General features: G+C 38.2%; 1 long non-coding RNA gene across 1 annotated transcript in view; it reads right to left on the bottom strand.

The window, feature by feature from the left end:
* Nucleotides 1–1144: 1144 nt before the first annotated feature.
* The window catches only part of LOC139083691 (uncharacterized), a 68608-nt gene continuing 43889 nt past the window's right edge, over nt 1145–25863 (bottom strand). The window contains exon 2 of the long non-coding RNA XR_011540604.1: nt 1145–2705. This is a non-coding gene — a long non-coding RNA (uncharacterized lncRNA). The remainder of the gene's footprint in view (nt 2706–25863) is intronic.

Raw genomic sequence — 25863 nt, forward strand, 5'->3', positions numbered from 1 at the left:
TCATCTCTCAAATTGTGACTCAACTGTTGGCTCCTCTGTGAAATGATACTGACCCCTCTGTGCTGAACTGGTAGTGACTTCCTCTGAGTTTCCGTTGTAATTTTCTACGCTCCTATTACCAATCCTTGCTATATGATTATTGTATTAAATTGCTTACTTGTACATCTCCCACCTAAGATGATTAAATCTTTGAAATGAGGTAATGTGTCTAATTATTTTATACCTCCAGCATTTACCACAATGTCTGCCATTTGGGAGTTGATGAGTCTCTGCAACAAATGAATGACTACATTCTATAAAAGAACAACATGGCATGGCCCAGTGACGTAGTGGCTAAGTTCGCACACTCCACTTGGGCGGCTCAGGGTTGGCAGGTTTGGATCCGAGGTGCAGACTTAGCACTGCTCGTCAAGCCATGCTGTGGCATCATCCCACATAAAATAGAGGAAGATTGGCACAGATGTTAGCTCAGCAGCAATCTTCCTCAAGCAAAAACAGGTAGATTGACAACAGAGGGTAACTCAGGGCCAATCTCCCTCACCAAAAAAAAAAAAAAAGGTACAGCAGTATAATCTATGGTTAGGCTTATAAAACAAAACAAAATTCAAGACTTTTCTAGTTTTCTGCTTCATAGGACTTTATTCTTTCCCTGTTGGAGTGATCTTCACCAGTGGCTTTTTCTTTCTTTAATTATACAAATCACTACTTTGTGGTACTATTATTCAATCTATTTATTTGACTTTGTTTAGATAGTGGAGAAGAGCTCTGCATTCTACAATTCCAGTAGAGTATAATGGAAAATGATATTACATAAGTGAAAAGAGAAAGTTCCACAAGTTGAAATTAAGCTTGCTTGGCCGTTCTTGTTTGAGATAAATTTCCTGCAGTGGTTGCTCTTCAGGTTCAAGCCTTTTCAATCTATTTTCCATCTTTGGCATGCATCTAATTTCTTTAAAACACATTTCTTTTTCCTCACCTTCTTGAACCCATTCTCAAGTTTATCAATTTAATTAATGAGGTTACTTATTAATCAATCCTTGTATTAGCATTTCCAAAGCCCACTTTACATATGGTGGGGGTTTTTTGCTTATTGAGAAGCATGGGGTTACCACTCAATATATAAAATAAGTTGGGGAGAGGAGAATTTCCCTCAGTCCAATATTTTATTGTTTGTCTCCCAAAGTTCACCAACTGAATCCCACGTCACTGATAAAGCAACTACACAGTTTACAGGTGCTAACGAATTTCATTTGACTCTAAATTGCAGAGCTGAGAAAGTAATTTAAAAAACCCAGAGCTGAATTATTGACCAGTCTTCAGTAGCATCTTTAAATGGTTTTAGGGATTTAGAAAAATCCTAACAGATCTAATTAACACATGAAAGAACTAGTAAGGTGTGAGTATAGCAAGGAGACCTTCTGAGACCGTCACATAAATTTAGAAAATGAGCCACAAAAGATGAGAGATTGCATTAAAACATGCTATCAGAAAGTAGTTTACCCTTTTAACTAAGATTTGGGGCATATTTTTACTTATGATAGGAAATAATAGCCAGCCACAGAATGTAACCTGTGGCGTCTCTGAAAGAAGCCTCTGTATGTCCTATACGAAAGAAGAGTGACATCACGTAGCCAGGAAACATTATTTTACGCCAATTCAGAAAAACAGCAGAATTCAATATTTGAATGTGCTAGGCTGCAGCCTTTACCAGCTGCCATCATTGGGAGAAATGGACCCGCACAGATCAGTCTACACTTCTTCCTTCCTTCACACTGAGTCAGACTCCTCTGCTTTTGATCCAATTCTGAGCCCCCCAATTGGTTTTCATTTCCTCCCCTTCTGTTGTTTTAATCTAGAGAATTTTCTCCAGTTTAAGCACTACCCTCAAACAGGTTTGCTTAAGTCCTTTTATTTTCCCTGCTGAAATAGTAATAATCTCATCTACCTAATTACCTTTACCAACAGAAGATCCAGTGCTACAGAGAACCAACAGGTCATATGAAAACGGATGCAGAGACAAACTCATTGAAAATGACCAATAAAAAGCAAAGACGTAAGTTGACAACAGTCCATTTCCTGATGGAAAAAATTCAAAAATAAAATTGCGTTCTTTAAAATCATGTCATCAGTGTTTCCCTGGCTTCCCAAACAGGTGGTGGAGCACGGCAAGAGGAGGATTACTGAATCTTACTGGTCAGGAGCGAGCGTGGAAGGCTGGGCCTTAGAGGAAACAACCTGAGCGGGTCCTGCCCCCAGAACCATGAGCATTTGGAAGAGAACCTAAGGCTTTTTCTGCCCTCTTCATAAGCTCCATGGACCCTTGTCTGAAAAAGGGCAGTTTGTTTCCACGAGGCCAATTTGACTCCAGTGTAATTCATAGACATCTTGTCCTTGCGAAGAAGGGATGGTCATGTAAATAATCCTGAAGACAGAGCTTACTTGTAGAGGAGAATGGAGTGAAGGGGATGATTTGACTCCTTAGTGTAAGTGTGTGGAAAGTGCTCTGAGTAACAAGGTCATGGCAGCGATTTTCAGGTCTGGTCCAGACTGGTCTGGACGATTTTCTTCCCTTCTTTCTGTATTCCTTTGTCAAACGTGTGGCCTCTTTTTTCACATTCCCAGTCACCTGTAACTTTTGGCTGCCCAGAGTCCCCTGTAGAGCCCCAGCTGGGCCTACATGCTCGTCTCTTTTCAGTGTCACAGACCTTAAAAGAAAGCACGATAAAACAAACAAACAAAATCAACAACTCCATTATCAAAAATCTGATATTAGACAACTATGAAGATAACAAGCTGATTAAAGTTATTTCCATGAGAGAATAAATAATAATAGCTAGAACATTGATTGAATTCTCATTACATGCTTTTTCAGCTTTTTATGCATCTCATGGAACCTTCACCCAGACTCTCTGAAGTAGGTATTTGTATTACACCTATTTTATACATGAGGAAACTGAGTTTCAGAGAGGGTAATATTGCCCACTATCCATGGGATCCTTTAATTGGAATAGCCAGGATTCAAACTCAGGGGTGTCTATTACCCAAGGCTATGCATTTCCCACTATGTTATACTTTGTCTTAACTTGACCCTTTTGTTTTACAAACCATATTTTCAGTATTTGGAACAATATTATTCGCTTTGTATCATTTTGTATTGAACAGTATCATTCACTTGTTGTTTGGAAAAATAGAAACAAGCTCAAGTTACAGGCATACTTCATTTTATTGTGCTTTGCTTTATTGCACTTCACAGATACTGCATTTTTTACAAATTGAAGGTTTGTGGCAACCCTGCATCAAGAAAGTCTATTGTCACCATTTTTCCAACAGCGTTTGTTCACTTCATGTCTCTGTGTAACATTTTGGTAGTTCTCAAAATATTTTAACTTTTCATTATTGTTATATTTTTTATGGTGATCTGTGGCCAGTGATCTTTTACGTTACTATTGTAATTATTTTGGGGCATCATGAACTGCACCCATATAAGACAGCTAACTTAATCAATAAGTGTTGTGTGTGTTCTTACTGCTCTGCCAACTGGCCATTCCCCCATCACTTTCATTCTCCTCAGGCCTCCCTATTTTCTGAGACACAACAATATTGAAATCAGGCCAGTTAATAACCCTACAATGGCCTCTAAGTGTTCAAGTGAAAGGAAGAGTCGTACATCTCTCACTTTAAATTAAAAACTAGAAATGATTAAGATTAATGAGGAAGGCATGGCAAAAGTCAAGATAGGCCAAAAGCTAGGCCTTTTGCACCAAATAGCTAGCCCAGTTGTGAAGGCAAAGGAAAAGTTCTTGAAGGAAATTAAAAGTGCTATTCCAGTGAGCAGATGAGTGATAAGAAAGCAAAACAGCCTTATTGCTGATATGGAGAAAATTTTAGTGGTCTGGATAGAAGATCAAACCAGCCAACCTTAAACCAAAGCCTAATCCAGAGCAAGGCCCTAACCCTCTTCAATTCTATGAAGGCTGAGAGAGGTGGGGTAACTGCAGAAGAAAAGTCTGAAGCTAGCAGAGGTTGTTTCGTGAGGTTTATGGAAAGAAGCCATCTCCATAACATAAAAGTGCAAGGCGAAGCAGCCAGAGCTGATATAGAAGCTGCAGCAAGTTATCTAGAAAATCTATCTAAGATAGTTAATGAAGATGACTACACTAAACAACAGGATTTTCAAGGTAGATGAAACACCCTTCTATTGGAAAAAGATGCCATCTAGGACTTTCATAGCTAGAGAGGAGAAGTTAATGCCTGACTTCAAAGCTTCAAAGGAAAGGCTGACTCTCTTATTAGGAGCTAAAGCAACTGGTGACTTTAAGTTGAAACCAATGCTCACTCACTGTTCCAAAAATCCTAGGACCCTTAAGAATTGTGTTAAATCTACTCTCCCTATAATCTGTAAATGGAATAACAAAGCATGGATGACAGCACATCCGTTTATAACATGGTTTACTGAATATTTTAAGTCCACTGTTGAGAACCACTGCTCAGAAGAAAAGATTTCTTTCAAAGTATTACTGCTCACTGCCAATATGCCTGGTCACCCAAGAGTCTGTTGGAGATGTACAACAAGATTAATGTTTTTGTGCCTGCTAACTCAATGTCCATTCTGCCGCCCATGAATCAAGCAGTAATTTTGACTTTCAATTCTTATTATTTAAGAAATACATTTCACAAGTCTATCGCTGCCAAAGATAGTGTTTCCTCTGAGGCATCTGGGCAAAGTAAATTGAAAACCTGGAAAGGATTCACCATTCTAGATACCATTAAGAACATTTGTGCTTCATGGGAAAAAGTCAACATTAACAGGAGTTTGGAAGAAGTTTCCAGCCCTCGTGGATGACTTTGAGGCGTTCAAGACTTCAGTGGCAGAAGCAATTGCAGATGTGGTAGAAACAGCAAGAGAACTAGAATTAGAAGTGGAGCCTGAAGATGTGACTGAATTGTTGCAATCTCATGATAAAACTTGGACAGATGAGGAGTTTGCTCCTTATGGATGAGCAAAGAAAGTGGTTTCTTGAGATGGAATCCACCCCTGGTAAAGATGCTGTGAAGACTGTTGAAATGACAACAAAGGATTTAAAATATTACAGAAACTTAGTTGATAAAGCACTAGCAGGGTTTGAGAGGACTGACTCATTTTGAAAGGTGTTCTACTGTGGGTAGAATGCTGTCAAACAGCATCACATACTACAGAGAAGTCCTTTGTGAAAGAAAACCCAATTAATGCAGCAAACATCATTGTTGTCTTAGTTAAGAAATTGCCACAGCTGCCCTAAACTACCGCCCTGCACTCAGCAGCCATCAACATCGAGGCAAGACTCTCCACCAGCAAAACGGTATGACTCACTGAAGGCTCAGGTGATGGTTAACAATTTTTAGCAATAAAGTATTTTTTGATTAAGGTATATACATCTTTTTTAGATATAATGCCTTTGCACACTTAATATACTACAGTAGAGTGTAAATATAACTTTTATATGCACTGGGAAACCAAAAAGATCTGTGTGACTCTTGTTTTATTGTGAGATATTTGTTTTTTGTGATGGTCTGGAACCAAACCCACCATATCTCCAAGGTATGCCTATATTTTTAGAGGAAAAGTGATAGAATATAGAGATGTCTTGCAGTGCCCAAGAAAGAAATGCACTGGCCCTCTAGGAGGCGAGAGAACCAGGGACCGGAAAGTAGGAATCTCTTTCCGCCTCTCAGCTCTTCCTCCCTTACATGTCAGTTTCATCCTTACCATGCTCCACAGACCAACTTTCCTCTACATTCCAGTCCTGATGGTGAACAGGTCTGCTCACTATGCCTGGGTGACAGCAATTAAGGGATAAGCGAAAATTAAGCCCAGAATCTTAACATTTCAATTGAAAATTTTTAGAGAAGGGATTCTCATTGGCTCAACTTACATCAGGAACCCATATTCTGGACTAATGAATTAAATCTAAGGGATTCGTGCCATGTTGTATAAATGGATGCTTTCAGTGACTTACTGCCATTACATGTGTTTTTATAGGCAATGATTAGGATATCCACTCAATAACTAGGGTAGACATGTACTATACCCCCATTTAGAGTTAAGAACACAGCCATGGGTGGTAATGAGTCACCCAGCATCTAAGAAGCTCAAAGTGCTTTGCCTGTAGAATCCAAATGTTCAAAACTGACGACTGTAGAGAGAAGTGGCTTATCTGTTTGTTGTCTTATCTTAAGCCTCAAACCAAGTTTAACCAAAATTGATAGAAGCCACTTCCCTTCCTTTACATGCCCCTGAATTCTTGAGTCAATTCTTGAAAAATTAATGGCAATTTAAAAATATCAATCAATTCTAATTCACTATTATAACCAAAGGCACTGAAAATTCCCATCATTCAAATATATTCATCAGTAAGCATGACTCAGACTAATAAATGTGCTTTTTTTGACAAATAGGGGCCTAAGTGAATTGTCCATTACCATATTTCAAAAATCCAAATGATACTCTAAACAGATTTTCTCACATTTATGTTCTCTGAAGCACCTGAGTGAGGTTAGACGAGAAATTCTATATAATATATCCCCGTATTGAATACTGAGAAAGTGTATTTTAAAGGTTCCGAGAAGTCCTTCGGTAATGAGACTTAAATTTAACTTTGTCGAATCCAGCATTTGCCTGACTGATTTAATGAAGGAATTTCTCACGGGTATTAGCATTATGACGAACACAGTTTGGAAGACACTGCAGCAAAGCCTATGAAATAATCCCATATATTCATGGAAAGATAGATTTCCTGTTATTAAGTGCAATTTAAAACAAATCTTATTTTACTGAACAGAATTTGACGAGAATTCCAAAAAGATCAGTTAAGGTAGAGATGACTATCTCTGTTTTTAAAGATAAAGCCATCAGACAGAGAAAGTAAATAACCTCCCTAAGGTCATATTGCACAATAAGTCTAAAACTGAGGTCTTTAACTCTTAACCTTGTGCTCTTTCTACTGGGCAACACATGGAACAAAAACTTGTTTGAGATGTAGCAAAAGAAAAACAGTCAGTTCAAATGGTCTTTAACTTTTTCCACAAAACTCACCAGTAGATCTGAGGAGTCAACAGGTCAGCTCTTCAGAGGTCTGTTTCTACAGAAACTGTGATAACTCAGAAATATAAACCCACCAGCTGACCAAGCCCCAACAATGTTCCAGACACCAAGGCTATTTCAAAAGAACAAACATAATAATAATAAAAAATAGCAGGTTTAAATTCATTTTTGTTTGTTACCTACAGAAGAAATCTTAGGTAATAAGAGAATTTACCTGCTCACCTCCACCTCATTCTGTAGGAAATTCATCCCCCTGAATTTTCCACACTAAGAATTCTGGGAGTTCCCTACGTGATTCCCACAAATACCCTTGGTACTTCATTTGTATCCACTTCTTCCCTACCATGGTGCCAAAGTAAAAGTGACATAAGCTACCAAATGCCAAGCAGAGGCATATTTGCTGCTGCTGCTGCTGCTGCTATTTGCATTGGTCACGTCAATGATCAAAACCAAGAGAGTTGATGTTTGTGACTAGGTGTTGGCACTCTGCGAACACAACACATACTGCCACTGCCACTGCTGGCAACCCACTGCCGTGGAGGCTGCCTATGACAGTTCTTCTGTTCTCAACGTCTCACAGAGATAGTAGAGAAACAGCAGTTTTTGAGTTTTATCTGCTCTTTGGGTCAGTCCCTTCGCTCAGTGACTCAAATGGAAGCCAACAGTGATAAGGCCACAGGCAGCATTCTTTCTCCCAGACCTGGTTTGTGCAACCTGATCCAAATGAGTGCTTCTTGGCTTCCCTTTTCCTTGGAATGAGGTCTTTCCTGAGTGGCTTCTCAGTCCTCTGTGGCTTTTCCCATCAGCTAATTTTCTCAGACACAGGACAGAATCCTAGGATGGAGACAGCAGAGAATCTGTGTAGAGCCCTGGCTGAAACAGCCTACACCCGGCTGTTCTCATCCAAAGTAAGAAGGAATCTCTCCTTCACAGCCTCTGTTGAACAGTGTACAGCCATTATGGGTTGAGCAAGCCTAGTTGCAATGAGAATATCATTTTCCTAAATAAACATCAGTGTTAAAAGTAAGAGGCTGTGTGAAGTAGTGACAAGGCCCTGGCCTGAGAAGCAGAACATCTGGACTGTGCCTCGTTAGCTATTTGGCCTCATTTGAGTCCTTTAATCTCTCTGGACTTCAGCTTCCTAACTTGCTTACCCTGGTCACTAAGCTTCTATCTAGCCCTGACATTCTCTACTTGAATAGGTGAATCTAGGTCATCCATTTTCTACGAAGGACCCTAATGTGTCTATTTGCTTTATTGAATAAAACCTTTGTGTTGCCGGCCCCGTGGCAGAGTGGTTAAGTTTGCGCTCCGCTTTGGCTGCCCAGGGTTTCGCCGGTTTGGATCCTGGGCCTGGACATGGCACTGCTCGTCAGGCCGCGTTGAGGCGGTGTCCCATGTGCCACAACTAGAAGGATCCACAAGTAAAATATACAACTATGTACTGGGAGGATTTGAGGAGAAAAAGCAGGGGCAAAAAAGAAGATTGGCAAGAGTTGTTAGCTCAGGTGCCCATCTTTAAAAGAAAACAAAAAAACTTTGTTATTACTTTCCATTCAAGTGACTATTATTCACCTTATTTTATAGATGAGCAGATTGAAGTCCAAAAGTTTTATGTTAACATGTATGCAATGCTAGTATGTTTCATTCAGAAAAAAAAAATGTTATGCCAATTGCAGATGATTTTTTTCTTTTCCATATATTTACTAATGGTTCCTTATGGTCCTTGTTTCCACAATCAAGATCGGTCAATATTTTGACAGCAGTGCCCTTTGCATTCCCCTTGCTAATTGCCTGATTTGGACCTTCCATGTCTCAGTCCTCAAGTAGCTCATTGCTGAAGTAGCTTCTTAACTGGCATCTCTTCTTCTAACTGCCTCATCATCCCCAATACATCCTCCACAGTCTCGGCAAATTATTTCATAAAGCATATTGCTGATCATGTCCCTACATTCAAAAACCTCCAGAGATTCTTTATAGATCCAGAATAATATCCAAACTCTTTAACCTGGCATTCAAAACTCTCACCATATGGCTCCAACATACCTGCCAATTTTTATTTTTCTAATCATCTTCGCTTATGTTAGGCAAATGGCTTTACTTTTAATTCCTCCAAACACTTTTGAGTACTCACTCCATTAACCTTGTTCCTTGGCTCGTGCTGTCTGTGTCCTCTTTGAGACAACTTTCAGTAGATCCAAATCTTACCTGTTTTCAAAAGCTGAGCTCCGATGAACCTTTTTCTTAGAAGTAGCCCTCTATACCTCCATTGGAAGTAGTCTTTCTCTCTGAATCATCTAATACTTTATAAGTGTCTCTACTTTGCAGCCATTATAAATGTTGTGATTTTTCATTTATTTGATCAATATCTTTCTTCCCCCTCTAGACAATAAGCTCCAAAATGACCAGAACCATGTCCATTTTTGCTCATCACTCTGTCCCCAGGGTCTAGCACAGTACCTATTACATTACAGATGCTCAGTAGGTGATTCTCAAACAATTAGTTGAGTGAACATCCTTAAGACATCATTTTCTAAGATATGAGGGTAAATATTTGAATGCATGTCTTGTTTTCCATAAGAAACTATTAGCTCCTTGAAAGCAGTATCTATGTCTGATTCTGTTTGGTATCTCTTAAAGAAAAATGTCTTGCCTGTTGGAAATATTTATTTATAAATATTATTATTTATTTATTTATAGTTCTCTAACAGGGCAATTTTAGAAAAAGGTCAAACTTTGGAGGCATATAACTCTATGTTCAAATGCTGGCTTTGTAAAGTTAAATGAATGATGTTCAAGGATATTTTCCAATTAGCATAAATATAATGTTTTACAACCTGCAAAGAGCTTTCACGAATATCTCAGTTGATTGTTAAACAGTGTTAAATAGTATTAGTATCCGTAATTTACAGATGAGGAAATAGAAAAGTAAAGATAAGACAACTGAGGATTAAGGAGGCTAACGGTCACTCAGCTACTAAATGAGGGAACAGGGATTCAAATGAAATGTTTTGGAGGCTAAAGTCTATGTCTTTTCCATTCTCCTGAAAATATTGACAGCATATAGTTTCAGACTAATGGATCTGTGTCTTTGGATAACAAATTTTTTTCCAGAATTCAGGTCTGTTTTAGTCCTTATCCACTGTTCTGACCTCTGAAGACACCAAAAGAAGCTTATTTGGAGTTTCTGGTCTCAAGATAGAAAGGCAGGAGAATGGATGTGGTGAGTTTTGGAGGAAAAGCAGAATAGGCCCATTTTCATACTTGACATGAGGAAATTACAGAAAAGCCCTAAGAGTTTTTTTTTTTCTCTCTCTCTCAAGCCTTCTTCCCTAAATAGGTACAAGATCGAAACTCATCACTTTTATTTAAACCAGAGACCCTTCTCCTTTTCTTCTTGTAAAACCACTTGATCTCTACATTGAAGCTCTAATCCAAATCAAGAGAAAAACAGCTCTTATTTATTATGCAGTTTGCTCTCGTTATGCTCTTCCCAGAAATGAATCGCTGTCCCCCTCGGACTTCCCTTCACAGGACGCTCTGATCTGGCTCGCCTTCGCAGGACCGGGCGAGTTGTTTTGCCTGGCTTAGTCCATCAGCAGAAGGCTCAGCTGCCTTTTCTCACACTCGGAATCCAGCAGACCGTTTTCCTTGGTCATCAACAGAGAAGTGGGGAGTCTCTTCCCTTAATGGGCTGAGCTCCTGCCAAGTTCCAAAGTACTCTTGCCCTTCCTTAAAGATGCTGAATATCCGCTCGTTGCCCGAGACATCTGGGTACCTTGTGTGAGTAATCGCCTCTTGAGGGTGGTGGGTTGTTTGAAAGCAGATCATTCCAGTAAAAAATGTTTAGGCATTTTCAAATAATTCTGATAGAACTTGGTAACTTAAACAAAACAAAACAAAAACCTTTCCAGTTGCAGTTTCTACTCAATAGCAGGTGAAACAATAAAAAATAGTGAGCAAACAAAATTAATCTGTATCCAGAGAATTTTAATACATTTTAAAACAAATAAATCCACGTAGATCGTCTGGGGGTTTGCTAGAAAGTGTTCAACAATCTGTTTTTAATAGCCAGGCAAGATGCTACAACGGCAGGCATCGAAGAGCAATACAGTACTACGTAGAAAATAAATAAATAAAAGCAATAATAATGCTGAACACAATTTTAAAAAAGAAACAAAATGGTGATGGCAAACATTTTGGATAAAACACAAGGAGGACCAGAAATTATCCTAGATAAGTATTCATCAGCTGGAAAGCTGAGTCCAGTGGCACTTCCATTCTTACTCCGTTTCAGTGTGACAGGTATGCAGCGTGACTATAAAACCTTTACTACTTAGGAGCCAGACAGCTAAAGGTTAATACAGATCTTATTAATAATTGCATGAGAATCATAAGATTTGGTATGTTTTTCCTTTTCTTTTTTCATAGCCCCAAAAGTGCCTCAAAACTTCAGAAATAAAAAATAAAGTTTAAAAAGACACTTTTTTGGTAACCATTCTTCCTCTAGTTAGAGTAACACCTCATTTGTCCATCATCAGTAAGGGAATGTATCTTCTTTACAAATTAATTTTCCAATAAAAGAAAGCAAGTTTAGCTTTCAAAGGAGTAAATGTCATCAAGATATTTTTGCTGGAACTCTTTCTAAAAGATATTATATATTAAACAGCATTTGACCTTTTCTGATGATTCAGAGTTATCATCGTGAGCATCAATCACTATGAATAGCCACCAAATCCTTTCTCTTAGAGCTCAAACATATTGGAATCTCTCACAAGTTAAAAGAAATGTTCCGTTTGACCCTATCTACCTTGAATTACTCCTTTTACTTTCTTTTTTCTTTTTTTCTCCTTTTGGGGGAAGATCAGCCCTGAGCTAACATCCATGCCCATCTTCCTCTACTTTATATGTGGGATGCCTGCCACAGCATGGCTTGCCAAGCGGTGCCATGTCCGCACCCAGGATCCAAAGTGGTGAACCCCAGGCTGCTGAAGTGGAACATGCAAACTTAACCACTGCGCCGGTCTTTTTTCTTTTTTTAAACAGCTTTATCGAGATATAATTTACATACCATACAATTCACCCATTTAAAGTGTACAATTTTAATGGCTTTAGCATTTTCACAGGTATATGCAACTATTACCATAGTAAATTTTAGACACTTTCCAAAGGAAACTCGTATGCTTTAGCCATCACTGTCCCCACCCTTTGGCATCATCCCTCATTCCCTCCAGCCCAAAGCAACACTAATCTACTTTCTGTCTCTCGACTTTCCTATTCTGGACTTTCGTATGAATGGAATCACGTAGTACAAGGTCTTTTGTGACTGGCTTCTTTCACTTAGCATAGTGTCTTCAAGGTTCGTGCATATTGTTGCATATGTCAGTACCTCATTTCTCTTTATGGCCAAATAATACTCCAGTGTGGATATACCAGCTTTTTAAAATCCATTTATCCATTGATGGACATTTGAGTTGTTTGTACCTTTGACTCTTTTGAATAATGCTGCTATAAACACTTGTGTACAAACTTCTGTGTGGACATATGTTTTCATTTCTCTTGAGTGTCTGCCTAGGAGTGAAATTGCTGGGTCATATGGCAATTCTATATTTAATTATTTAAAGAACTGCCGGACTGATTTCCAAAGTGGCTGCACCATTTTACATTCCCCCCCAGCAGTAGATGAGGGTTCCAATTTCTCCATATCCTTACCAACACGTTATCAGACTTTTTGATTCTAGCCATGCTGGAGGGTGTGAAGCGGTATCTCACTGAGGTTTTGATTCACATTTCCTGATAACTAACGATGTCAAGCATCTTTTCGTATGCTTATTGGCCATTTGTATATCTTCTTTGGAGAAATGTCTATAAGGATACTTTGCCCACTTTTAATTAGGTTGTCTTTTTACTATAGAGTTGCAAGGGTTCTTTATATATTCTCTCTCTATATATATATCTGACAAGTCCCTTATCAGATATATGATTTACAAATATTTTCTCCCATTCTATGGGTTGTCTGTGCAATTTTTTGATAGTGTCCTTTTCCCTTAATTTTCTTCTTCTCTTGTTGCCCAGCTACTTGAAACAAATGCCTTGTGGTCCTTGTACTCCACTATGTCTCACTTCCCACTCATTCCTAAAGTCCACCACAATGTGGTATCAACACCCACCATTCCTTTGAAACCCTCTTGTAAGGACAAACTGCTCTTATTAGGGCCAATGAGGACTTTCTTATTGTTAAATTCAAAGACTCTTCCTTAATGCTCACTCTGTTTGCCTTTTGACATTTGGCAATGTTCATTGCTTTGAAAATTTCTCCTTCTTAGAGTCCATGATAGCATTTTCTCCAGATTTTACTCCTATTATGATAACAATTCCTTATTTTCTTCCTCTGCTCTTCTTGTTGTACTTACACTTAAATGTTGATGTTCCCCAGAGTTTAATCTGCCATCATCTTTTCAAAGTACATATTCTTCTTGGATGATCTCATTTATTCCCATGCCTTCAACTCTTTTGATAACTCCCCAAAGAAATCTCCAGCCTCCACCTTGTTCTCGAGTCCAGAACTATATTTTTAACGGACTATGAGCTGCTCCTTCTTAATCACTTGGAAATCCTACGGGCAGTTCAAACATGCCACGTCCTAAATCCAAAATAACTTCTCTCCCTAATTGTTTATCTTCTCCTGTTCTCATATCACTGAGGAAGGAAATTTGGAATCGTTCTCCTTTAATCTTTTTCTTTCATGTTGGTCTCATGTTGGTCATCATGTTGATCTTACCTTCTAAATATTTTTCTAATCTTCTCCTTCTACTTCCTTACTACTGTCCTTGCCTTTCAATAAACTTGCATAATCACTTATTAGGATTATTTTAGGACTGTCTGATTCCCTTTCTCCATCTTCTCTCCTGTTCAAAGCCAACATTGACTTTCTAAAATGTAAACCTGTTATTGCCTCTCTTTACATTAATTACTTTTAATGAGTCCTTGTGACCCAAGGGGTAAATTCAGACTTCTTTTCATTATGTAGCAGACTCTTAATTAGTTTTCCCTAGTCTCCTTCTGTCTTGTCCATCCTGAAATTTTAAACTTCTATTCCCCCCAAATGCTGTATTTTCTTATTGGTGTGAAACAAATCGGAAAGTTAGCAGTTTAAAATGACACATTTATTATCTCACAGTGTCTGTGAATCAGGACTTTGGCACGTTTTACCTGAGTCTTCCAGCCAGGGTCTCACTAAGGTAAAATCAAGGTATCAGCCTATCAGCCGCCTGAATCCTCATATGGAAGTTTAACCATGGAGAGACCCAGTTCCGAAATCCTTTGGGTTGTTTGTAGAATTTCTTTTCCTGCAGCCATATGACTGAGGTAGCTGTTTTATCACTAGCTGTTGTAGGGGCCACTACGACTAGGGTCACTCTCAGCTCCTAGAGGGGGCTCTCAAATCCTTACCACAGGCCCTGTCCACAAGGTGGCAGTTTGCTGTTTCAAGGCCAGCAGGAGAATCTCTCTCTCTCTGAGTCTTTCAACTTCTTTTAACAGCTCATCTGATGAGATCACATCCACCCAAGATAATCTCCCATTTTGATTAAGTCAAAATTAACTGATTAGGGAACTCAATTCTATCTGCAAAATCTCTTTTCACAATAATACAACATAATCATGTTAATGATAGCCATCACAATCACAGGCCTGCCCTGTTCACACACAAGGGGAAGGGATTACACTGGGCCTGTTTAGCAAGGGTGGGAATCTTAGAGACCATCTTAGAATTCTGCCTGCCGTACACAAAACCTCTTTCGTTACTTTATGCCTTTGCATATATTGTTCTTTCTTTCTATTATATCCACTCCCCTATTATCAATTTGGAAAGTCCCTGATTGGTTTTTAAGACCAACTTCAAATATTACTTATCCATTAAGACTTCAAGACTGATCAATTTTTTTCTTCCTTATACTCCCATTGTACTTTCTATCTCTTTCTACCATTGTTGTTTATGTTTCTGCTTTCCCAGCTGAACTATCATATTTTTAAGGGCAAGAACCACCTTTTACTTGTCTTTGCTTCCCCAATCTCTGGCACCTATTAGGTTCTTAAGAAATGTGTGTTGAATGAATTAATCCACTTCTTTGTTGTACAGTGAGGCCTTGATAATCTCATGGGTTGTTTAAGTGAACAGAGCTTTTGGCCACATAGCAATTGTCCTCAGAATGGCACTCTTAAGCCAATTTTTTGTTTTGTTTTTATTTTTGCTTTTGCTTTTGGCTTTCCCTCTCCCATTGTGTTATCGGATTGTCAAATGACACTGCTTCCTAGAATCAGGGGAACTGGCTGTAAAACTGCTTCTTCTGAGTTGTTGCATCCAAACTTGGTGTGAACCAGGAAACAAATTAATTAAATACATTATAATTAAGGGTGAAATATGAGTACAATGGGCTTTCAATGATTGTCAGAGTCTGTTTTATGGATGGAGTGCAGGACCTTTGGCAAAGAGACTGTAAAATCAATTTTGACTGTTTTTGTAGGCATTCTTCCAGGTACTTGAAAACCAGCTAGCAGAGTTTGCTGGATAAGTGACCTTTGAATAAGAGAAGACAAATTTTGTGTTTACAAGGTCAACGATTTTGAAAGGTAAATTTTAATAGAAGGCAGCTAAAAGTAAGAGAACTTGTCCATCTCTTTACTGTTCTGTTTACATAATTATTAGCAAATGAAGGTTTTCAAGGAACTTAATAGAAAGTCTTGAAATTGGAAAAATGAGTTCAAAACATTTCCTTTAAACTTCAACAATTTAATTCACTTGCTTTTGTTATTTCATTCATTGGGGTTCTCAAGCGGAGAGATAAGATCACAAATGTGCATATTAGAATCAGGCATCAAGTCCCCAGGAGACCACAAAAAAGAAAAGTCAATGAAACGGAGCCCAGCAGAAAAAGCTGTAAATTTTAAGTTGTCCAAGTTCTATACTTCCAAGGGCTACAATAGCAACTTGCCAGGAGCCTGAGGGTCACACAATTTGTGCACAAATTTATATAAAACTTTCTATTGTGAGCATGCACAAACAAGCTTAGCACTTGTTTACATGATTAATGGAAATGCCTTGCTTTCTTTCACTAGTTATGAAAACTCCAGGATGGATAAGCTTTGTCTCCAGACCACTATTATACAAAATGGCACCTCTGGGATTTTATAGTCATTGTTTTAAAATAAATATACTGGCGGTATTCTAGGGCCCCTTTTTGTTGTTCATATTACCCTGTCTAATGTAGAACATGCTTCATAGATGACATTAATGAGATACCACCAGAAACCAAATATAACATTCATAGCAGATCCAATAAGGAAAATTGTGATTCCATTGAAGACTAGAGACAAACCTTCACTTTGGTTTGATGTTGTTCTGAAACCACAGCCTCCAAAGATTTATCTTTATTGAGTGAGTTCTTTGACTGGTTTTTTGATGAGTGATGGGTTAGGTTAGACTAGGAGTTGACTATGTGCAGATAGCAGTGACACATATAGAATAATGTTTTGAATAACAAATCTAATACGAAAGCAAGTACTCAACTCTTACATTCATCAGTAGTCAAGAAGAAATAATATTAGGAAACAGAATATAACCATAATATAAAGGACTTACATGGAGTAGGAAAGGAAATGGGTCAAGCAGCATACAACTTGGACTGTTCTCTTGCTATTGAAAGTCAGAAAGATCTGTAAAACTCTATTGGTTTCAGTCATCTATCAAAGGAAGCATTTGGTAATAGGAATTATATGAATACATTCCCACAAGAAGAGAGTAAACCTCCAATATTTCCATACTGAGTATGCCTGTACAGCATGAAATAAGAATAAAAATAGTTGAAACAACAAAAAAGAGCTGATGATAACCAAACATTGAGCAACTACAGGCATAAAACCCAGTAATTCTCTACAGTCCATATATGTCAAAAAAGGATACAGTCACCAGCAGGAGAGGGCCGTGAGAATGAGGACCACGCCTAACGTGTTCCTTATATTATCTCCACTGCCTGGTCCAATTTCAGCACGTATAGACACCTATGAAATCTTTATTCAGTGAAAGAATGATGGAGGATCTGATATGTAACACTGTGATTCACTATGAGTCTTCGAAAAACATATATGGTGTTGAAAGGGAATCCGTGGATAATAGAGAATCAGTATGAGAGATGACAAAGAAGACTTGGACCCAAACCTGGAGAGACATTTCCCATTCTTAGTTAAGTGTTTCATCTTCTCTAGTGAGGTGGGATTGACGGTGACCGATAGCATCACAGAGCTAGTGATACCTCTAGATATCATCTATGTTTAGGTTAACAGTGGAACATTTTACAATAATGCTTTAATTCTTTTTAAAGTCATATAAAGTCTTGACAGCCTAGCCACACTTGTTTTTAACCAATAGCATTTGAACTTGAGTGAATCCAATAACACTTTTCTCAGGATTCTATTGGCCAGGATATAAAGGCAGAGTAAGAACTCTTCTCAGGAGAATGCATAAAAAGGGCCTATTCTTGTAAAGTATAATCTTGTATAGGCTAATCTCTCCAAGCTTAATCAGAATAACTTAGGTAGAACACACATCTATGCCAATAGATCCTATGGTATAGTGTTATTACAAACATTGAATAATTTTGAGTTTCTTTGAGTGAGTACTTCCAGAAATTTTGGAATCGGGTGGAGAACCATAGGCAGAGTCGTTTAATAGCAAATACACTATAGCAAGTCAAATGATCTATAGAAAATCCGCTAGACGGAGAAACAAGAGACCTTTGCAATGGATGGTGTAACTTTTTCTAAAGAGTCTTTAATCTCAGGAAGGCTCCTTTTCTTTCTGTGAGTTGATAGTTGAGTTACACAATATCTAACTTCCTTTCTAGCTCTAACATTCTGAAACTCTGAGCCTGATTTTTTTTTGTTGTTGTATTTTACTGCTATTCCATTCATTAAGTTCATGAAACATTCTTGCAATTCTCTTGAATTTTTTCTTGGAAAGAATGTTTTACTACAGGATTGTCCAAAGGCCTGGACTGTTTCTTGCATATTTGATGACTATAGCTTGTTGAGTTAAACTGGAATTTGTGATCATAGAATTCATCTAAACCGTCAAAGAATAGGGGTGAATAACAACTGGGCAGACATAAAAATAGGTGCCCAGTAAGTCTTGTGGAAGATGGGGTAATAACACTACCAGTATTGGAAAGCCAGTGACAGATTGGGAGCCAGTGCTCATACAAGGTTGTCAGAGAGATATTGAGTATAATATGTATTGCTGAGTATAAGATGTTGAACATATATGTCTGTTTACAGTATGGACTCTGGAAAAGCCTCTGAAATCAACCTCAAATACAAGAAAAACAGAAAAAAATGTCTAGTGTCTGTTTTCTCAAATGCATGTAGTATTAAAGAAGAGGATCGATATATTATAGAAGTGGTTTAAGTACTTCACATATTTTCCAAAATACATTAAAAGCAATAAACTACCCTGGAGGAATGAGGAAGACTATATCAAGGAGGCACTCGTGCCAGGGACTTCTGGATTATGAGATATGATTATTCTTAAGACCTTCACTCTACTGAACCGATTTCAACACTATACATGGCTATTTCATCAAGGACCTCAGAATAAAATTTTAAAAGCCTCTAAAGATGTTTGCAGAATGCATTGGGCAATAAGAGATGTTTATTTAGGGAGTATTTCATTGGGAAATTCAGTTACTCCTTGGGAACGGATCAACTTCTAAAATCATAATGATTTTGATAATGTCCATACCATCTCCTTGAAAGCTGAAAGAATAAAATGTATTTTTAGCAAAGTTCTAAGGGAAATGGTTATCAAATAACAAGAGTCTTCCCATTCATTTTGCCACAATGATTTTCTGTCTTTGGAATGGCTGGGGTTCCAATTTACCGGTAGGATTTCAAAGAGAACATCAGACTTCCTGATCAAAGATTTTTAGTAATTGCCATTTTCTGTTTAATCACATCACCCAACATAAAACTCTCATCTTAAAATATAGTATAAGGTCACTTGTGAGATCTCAATAAAAGTAAGTTAAACTGAATGACAAACCTCCCATATTGGCAGAGTGCACATCGTCTTTCAGTAAATTGATCTGCCTTTTTAAAAAATTCTTTCTAAACCTCCAGCTTTAATTATTTCTTGTCCTTCCCTCAGGGGCTATCGCTAGCAAAAGACCATAGCAACCTTTTAGATATTTATGAACTATGTTTGCAGATACAATAAAACATTTGGTGGAGCCATCTAAATAAAGCACCAGCTAGCTGCCATATCTTCTACTCCCTGAATTTGAATGAGATGTTAGTTCCTACAGATTCTAAGGGGAACATGAGAAAAAGTTGTATGCGTATAGCCAAAGTAATTTTTCTGTATAATACCAAAGGCATAACACCTTAATGTCATGAGGTAGCATGAAGCCATTTTTTATACCAAAGGGAAATACCTTTTTTTGTGTGTGTGAAGAAGATTGGCCCTGAGCTAACATCTGTGCCAATCTTCCTCTATTTTGTCTGTGGGACTCTGCCACAGCATGGCTTTATGAGCAGTGTAGGTCTGTGCCAGGAGTCCAAACCCATGAACCCCAGGCCACCAAATGGAGCATGTGAACCCAACCATTACACCACTGGTTGGCCCCTGAAATACCTTTCACTCTGAGTTCTAAAGTGTTTTGAGGAACACTAGTCCTGAAACTTCCTCCATAAAAAAAGTAAGACAAATTCTGGAAATGCTACATACTATACAATGAATACTGGCATATTAAAAACTCCAAGAAGTCCTGTTCCAAAGAGACCCATTTAACTTGTTTAAACCTTTGTAAAAACTTAGCTTATGTTTTTTCCTTGGAGCACCTGTTATTGTCCCAAGGAACTATTTTTTCTGTAAATCATACTCTAGGAAATGCTGTCTTTGCCTTTGTGGAAATGAAACATAAGTGGTCACAATTTTCCTTACTTAGTCAAAATACTGTTAAATTGGCACAAAATAATAACACATAACTGCCTTTCTTTTTGTAACTTCAGATTGCCTCTTTCTTCTAAGGAAAAAATAGCAGATAACTCAGAGTTTATTCTAAGTCCTTCCATTCACCCACCGATCCCCTGGTTAGGAATTACTAGTGTTTACCACTCAGTCTTAGAATTTTTGAGCCGTTCTGTCTTCTCATTTATGTCTGCCTGCCAGGTGTGATTTTAAAGAGTGTCATATTAATGGAGTGTTTCATTATCAATAGCAATAGTAACAGCAACAATATGAAAAGTACTAACATAGCTTTAAAATCAGCCGTCTTTTAGGGAGAATAAAGGATATGTAAAAAACTCTCCATATAGTATTCTTTTTCCTTCCCTGGAGAGAATAGAGCCAGACTATCAAAACAATATCTGAAAGAAGACAAATAGTTTAAGAAATAACTAACCCAATAAAGTTTGCCTGTTGGAAAGTTCTAGTCACCACTTTGGTTATTGTGTTGCTAGAAATACATTTGAATAGACTTCTCATTTTCTTCACCTCTAATTATCTCTAATTCCTCTTGCGTTCTTGTGATTGCTGAGGGTCTGACTGAGCCACAGTGACTCGTAGGAAGCTGCTCAGCTGGAACAATAAAGTTGACTTCACAGTGAGCTGAAGGTGAAAGGCAGAGAGGGAAGTAATAACAGTTATTTCATTACTAAAATTTTGAAAGCACCCCAAAATATGTTTCTTCTGAAGCTCTTGACATCCAGAAGCCAAATATCCTCTAGAATTGCTTCTTATAAATAGAAGCATTTGGGCCTTTGAACAAAAGAAGAGCACAGTAATTATTTCAAAATGGCACTTAGGACAATAAAGTGCAGGCCTCTTTGGAAGGGAAATGCTATGTTTGAGGATGCAGACTTAAAAACTTCTACCTCTGATCAGACCCTCCAAAAAAAGTGGCCTTGACTTCTCTGTATTTGGTTGCCTGACTTTGAAATTAGGCCCTGAAGGATAAAGGTACAAAATACGGTGGAGATAATTAAAAATCCTATATCCAAATGTATGTCCATGTGACTCACGTTAATTTAAAATACTTACTATATATAAGTTTACTATAGATTATTTCCACTTTCAATAGTATTGACAACTTGTATGTTCAGATCGTATAAACCAAGTGCCTTCCTTCAAGTTGATTTAATTGAATTAGAGCATCAAAGGTGTGTGCTTTCTAAGTTGATTGTTGAACTTGGCTTAAGTATCTTGGCAGAAAGCTGCCACCTTCCAATCTTTGTTCCACCTGGCTGAAAACAAACCAGAACATGCCGTTTGCCTGATTAAAAACCATCAGAATCCCCTCCTCATTTTTTCTTCCAAGGAATATTGTGCAGTGAGGGGCTGATGGTTCAAATCCTGCCTCTGATACTTGGTGGCTGTTTGACCATCATGTTTTCGTTTGTGTACTATGTGAAATAGTACTCATCCCACAGTATTGTTGTAAGAATAAAATGATGGATCACCCATAATGAATTAAGTGTTTATTCAATATCACTATTAATTCATTGTAATCAAGTCATGCTCGCTTGTGTTCTTGTCCTTATGAATTTTAGTCTCTCAACCAGGAACACTTTGTTCCCAATTTTTTTACCAAGTGAAGTTGTAAATAGCTTTTAAGTCCCAATCTAATTATAACTTCGTTTCTGAGTCTTTCTTTAATATCTCCCAGTAGAACTAATTGTTCCTTTCTTCTACATGCCAATAGGCACCTTACAAGTATCTGTACTATTTAATTTTTACCAAAGATCTACATTATGAGAAGCACTGTGGGGATACAAGGAAGAACATGACTTGATCTCTGTTCCTGATATATTCCAAGTCTGACATATTACATGAAGACTTTTTGATGTCCCTCATCAGACTGTGAACTGAGTAAGGCATGGCCCAAACCTTATTCATCTTTGCACAATTAGCAAGTGCACGCTACATAGAAACATTTAATAAATGTGGCTTGAATTAAGTTGAATGATAGCAAAGATGGATTGGCATTTACTCCCCTCCAGTGCAACTCTCTATGCGTGATTGAAACATCCACATGAAAACAGGCCAAAATGACTCTGTGGCCTGGCAGGGCCCTGCACAGGGTGTGGAAGCCCAGGTTGTTTCTGGTATTGCTCTAATGCAGCTGGCCATTGGCTGAACCCCTCTTTCAATCATGCTGCTCTCTAAAGAGGACAGAATATCCTTTCTTGGAATAAAGTACAGTAATATTCCACCCTTTAACTTTTTTTCTCATCCCTTCCAAATTGTATCTAGTTCTCTATGATCTAAAACAGTATTCCTCATAAACTCCAAAATGTAACACAAACTTCCTCTCCCACACCCCTCTACCATTCCTCTTTTAGAACATACCCTCTGTTTAGTGAAAGTTGACAGCAGCTAAACTCTATTACTTCTCTAAATAGAAAAGGGATGGCATTGAAACTAAATGTTTCATTTTAATCCTGAATATAAATGTTTCATCAAAACCATAAAATCTTCATGGCAGTTCGTTTTCACGTACCCTTTGCCAATCCAGTAGAATAAGTAAGGAGATAAATGAATGTTGATTCACACTTTAAAAAATGGATCCAATCAACCTTTCCAACACAATCGTCAAGAGGAAGACCATTAAGAACTTTTCGGTTTTGAAATATGAAAACAACAAGGATCACTTCAAGAAGGTAGCATAGAGAATATTCCCTGGAGGTTTGATTAGAAAGGGAGATCCCAAGAGATCCTGGAAGTGACTGTCTGAGGAGAATAGGACAGGTCAAAAACAGAAGAGAAAGAATTATTTCTACTGGGACCAAGGGAAAGAAACAGCAGCTTCTGCATTCGTTTGCTAGGGCTGCATAACAAAGTACGACAAATTGAGTGGCTTAAATAAAAGAAATTTATAGTCTCACAGTTCTAAAGGCTAGAAGTCTGAGATCAAGATGTCAGAAGGATGGTTCCTTCTGAGAGCTGTGAGGGAGAACCCATTCCATGTCTCTCCCCTAGCTTCTAGTGTTTTTGTGGTAATCTTTGGCATTTCTTGGCATGTAGAAATATCCTGATCTCTGCCTTTATCTTCACATGGTGTTCTCCCTGTGTGTGTGCCTGTGTCCATATTTCCCCTTTTTATAAAGACACCAGTCACATTGGATTAGGTGGTCCACTCTACTCCAGTATGATCTCTTCCTAGCTGATTACATCTGCACTGACCCTACGATTTCAACATATGAATCCACAACAGCCCCTTTTATCACACAAACCAAGAGAGCTCATGTCGTTTGTGTGACTTTGAAGCACACATGGCAATGGAGATTCAGTCCCAGACTTAAGGGCTCCCCAAAGTCAGGAAGTTAAGAGACTGAAATAAAAACAAAGATGGAGAGTGAGAGTAGATTTCAGCAAGATCACCAAGAAGGCAATTGCAATAATCAAGAAGACAACCATGTAGGAAAATCTCTGTCCTTTGCAGTTGCCCCAGAGGAGCCACTCACTGAGCTGTGAGTGCCTGACATATATCTATAGAACGAGTTTAGTAAATGACTGAAAAACTAGGGCAGCCTTACTTGACCTCTCAGGCATATTTGCTTCAATCACTCACTTGCTCCTTTGTGACACAACTCTTCATTTTCTTGGCTTGCCTGGGAACTCAACATATGCAGATTGTCACAAACAAGCTAATATCTCCCAAATGCTTAGTCAAGCGCCTTGGGCATTTAGAATCATGATCTTATTCAACTACCATCTAAGAACTAATGATTCCTATATCAGTTTTGACTGTATTTAGCTATTTACAATATAGAATCTCATTAATAATGGATTATATATTTATGGGTTTATTTATCTCATGTACAAAGAAATCCAGAGGGAGTCAGTTCAGGGTGTTTTAGTGATGCCAACAGGGATCCTGGCTCCTTCCATCTTTCTGCTCCCCAATTCCCAGCTTACAGTCTTTACCCTTCTGCTGTTGCCAATGAACACAACATGGCTACTGTGCTACTCCAAGCCTCATGACCTCATTCCAGGTAGGAGAAAGAAAGAGGAGTGACAAAAGGCAGAAGGGCAAGAAACGTGACAGCAAAATCCATATCTTTTGCAATCAAGGATGTAAGCTCTTTCCTGGAACCTCGCCATACAACAAATTTCCAATTGCATCTCATTCAGACTATGTCATATGACATCCATGGCTCCATAGTAGATAAAAGCAAATGGAGTTAGATTTCCAACTCTGATCTCTCTCTTGAATTCTCTCTTTGACTCCCAATCTATATATCTAGCTCTAGTTGTTCCAGAGGCAACACACACATCACTTATCCAATCAAAACTGAATCCTCCTTCTACTTGCGTTGCTCCTCCATAGATGTTCTCCATTGTAGTAGACATCCTAAGACAGAATTCTTGGCATGATGGACAAATCTTCTTCCTATACATTATCTTTAATTGATAATCAAGTTTTTTATATTCCACCTCCCAAATATCTCTTTCTCCCTATTTCATTATTTTCTTGCCTTAGTTTTGGCCCTCATAGCTCTCACCTTGAAGATTACAAGAGATTTCTGACTGGTCATCCTACTATTTAACTCATTCTAATCCAACTCCAAGTTGCTCAAGAAGTGATCTCCTAAGAGCCAAACCTCATTCTCACTCCCTATATACTCCTTAGCAATATATATGAGGCTTTTCATAATCTCTTCAATGGCTACTTTCAAGCTTACAAATTATTTGCAATTCCCATGCATACCAAGCACTCCCCTATTGCTGTAACTAGTTGATTGCAGGCATTGACTCAGTAAGGTACAAGCAGTGTTTATTCTTTGCCACTATTTCCTTTTAAAAACTATTCTGTTGAAATGTACTTAAATGCACTTAGATAAAATCTTGAACTGACCCCTTAGTTTCTTCAGACCATTCCTAAATCAACAAATATTCTCAAGTTTCAGGTATTAAAAAATCCAATCCAATCTGTATGAAGGTTTCGATCTTTGATTCAAATTATAACTTTTCCAATCCTCCATCTCAAGCTTGGAAACCTATACCTAGCAAGTTGCTGCATCCAGCAGCAGATGGAAATTTAACCACTTGATGACTCCATTCTTTCAAAATGTGTCTCCAGATTCTCTCCAGGAGAGAAAAAAGAGCTCTTCAGTGTCTTAATCAGGAAGTGATATTCTATGGACTGAATATTTGTGTCTTGCCAGGATTCATATGTTAAATCCTAGTGCCCAATATGATGGTATTTGGAGCTCGAGTCTTTGAGAAGTGAATAGGTCTTGAGGGCGGAGCCCTCATGAATGGCATAAGTGCCCTTATACAAGAGGCCTCAAAAAGATCCCTCAGTCTTCCATCATGTGAAGACATATCAATAAGACAGTCTGCCATGAACCAGGAATCAGGCCCTCATCCAAGCCCAACCATGCTGGTGCCTTGATCTTGGACTCTTGGACTTCCCAGCATCCAGAGCTGTGAGAAATAAATGTCTGTTGTTTATAAGTCACTCAGTCTATGATCCTCTGTTTCAGTAACCTGAATGGACTAAGACATGAGATATGTTTCTTCTAACCGTAGTTCATTGACAAGAACTACACATACTGTCCCACCTAAATGCATGGTCTGATATGTGTCTTTTTATTGTCTAAGGAGGAGAAGACCACTAATAATGTCTATCACAAAGACTGATAGTAGTCAAATTGGTGGACCTTTATGAGCCTTAATGGAAGACCTAACACCTATCTTAGAATGTGCAGGGTTTTAACACCTATTA

The sequence above is a fragment of the Equus przewalskii genome, chromosome 5 (assembly GCF_037783145.1).
Source record: "Equus przewalskii isolate Varuska chromosome 5, EquPr2, whole genome shotgun sequence".
NCBI classification, from domain to species: Eukaryota; Metazoa; Chordata; class Mammalia; order Perissodactyla; family Equidae; genus Equus; species Equus przewalskii.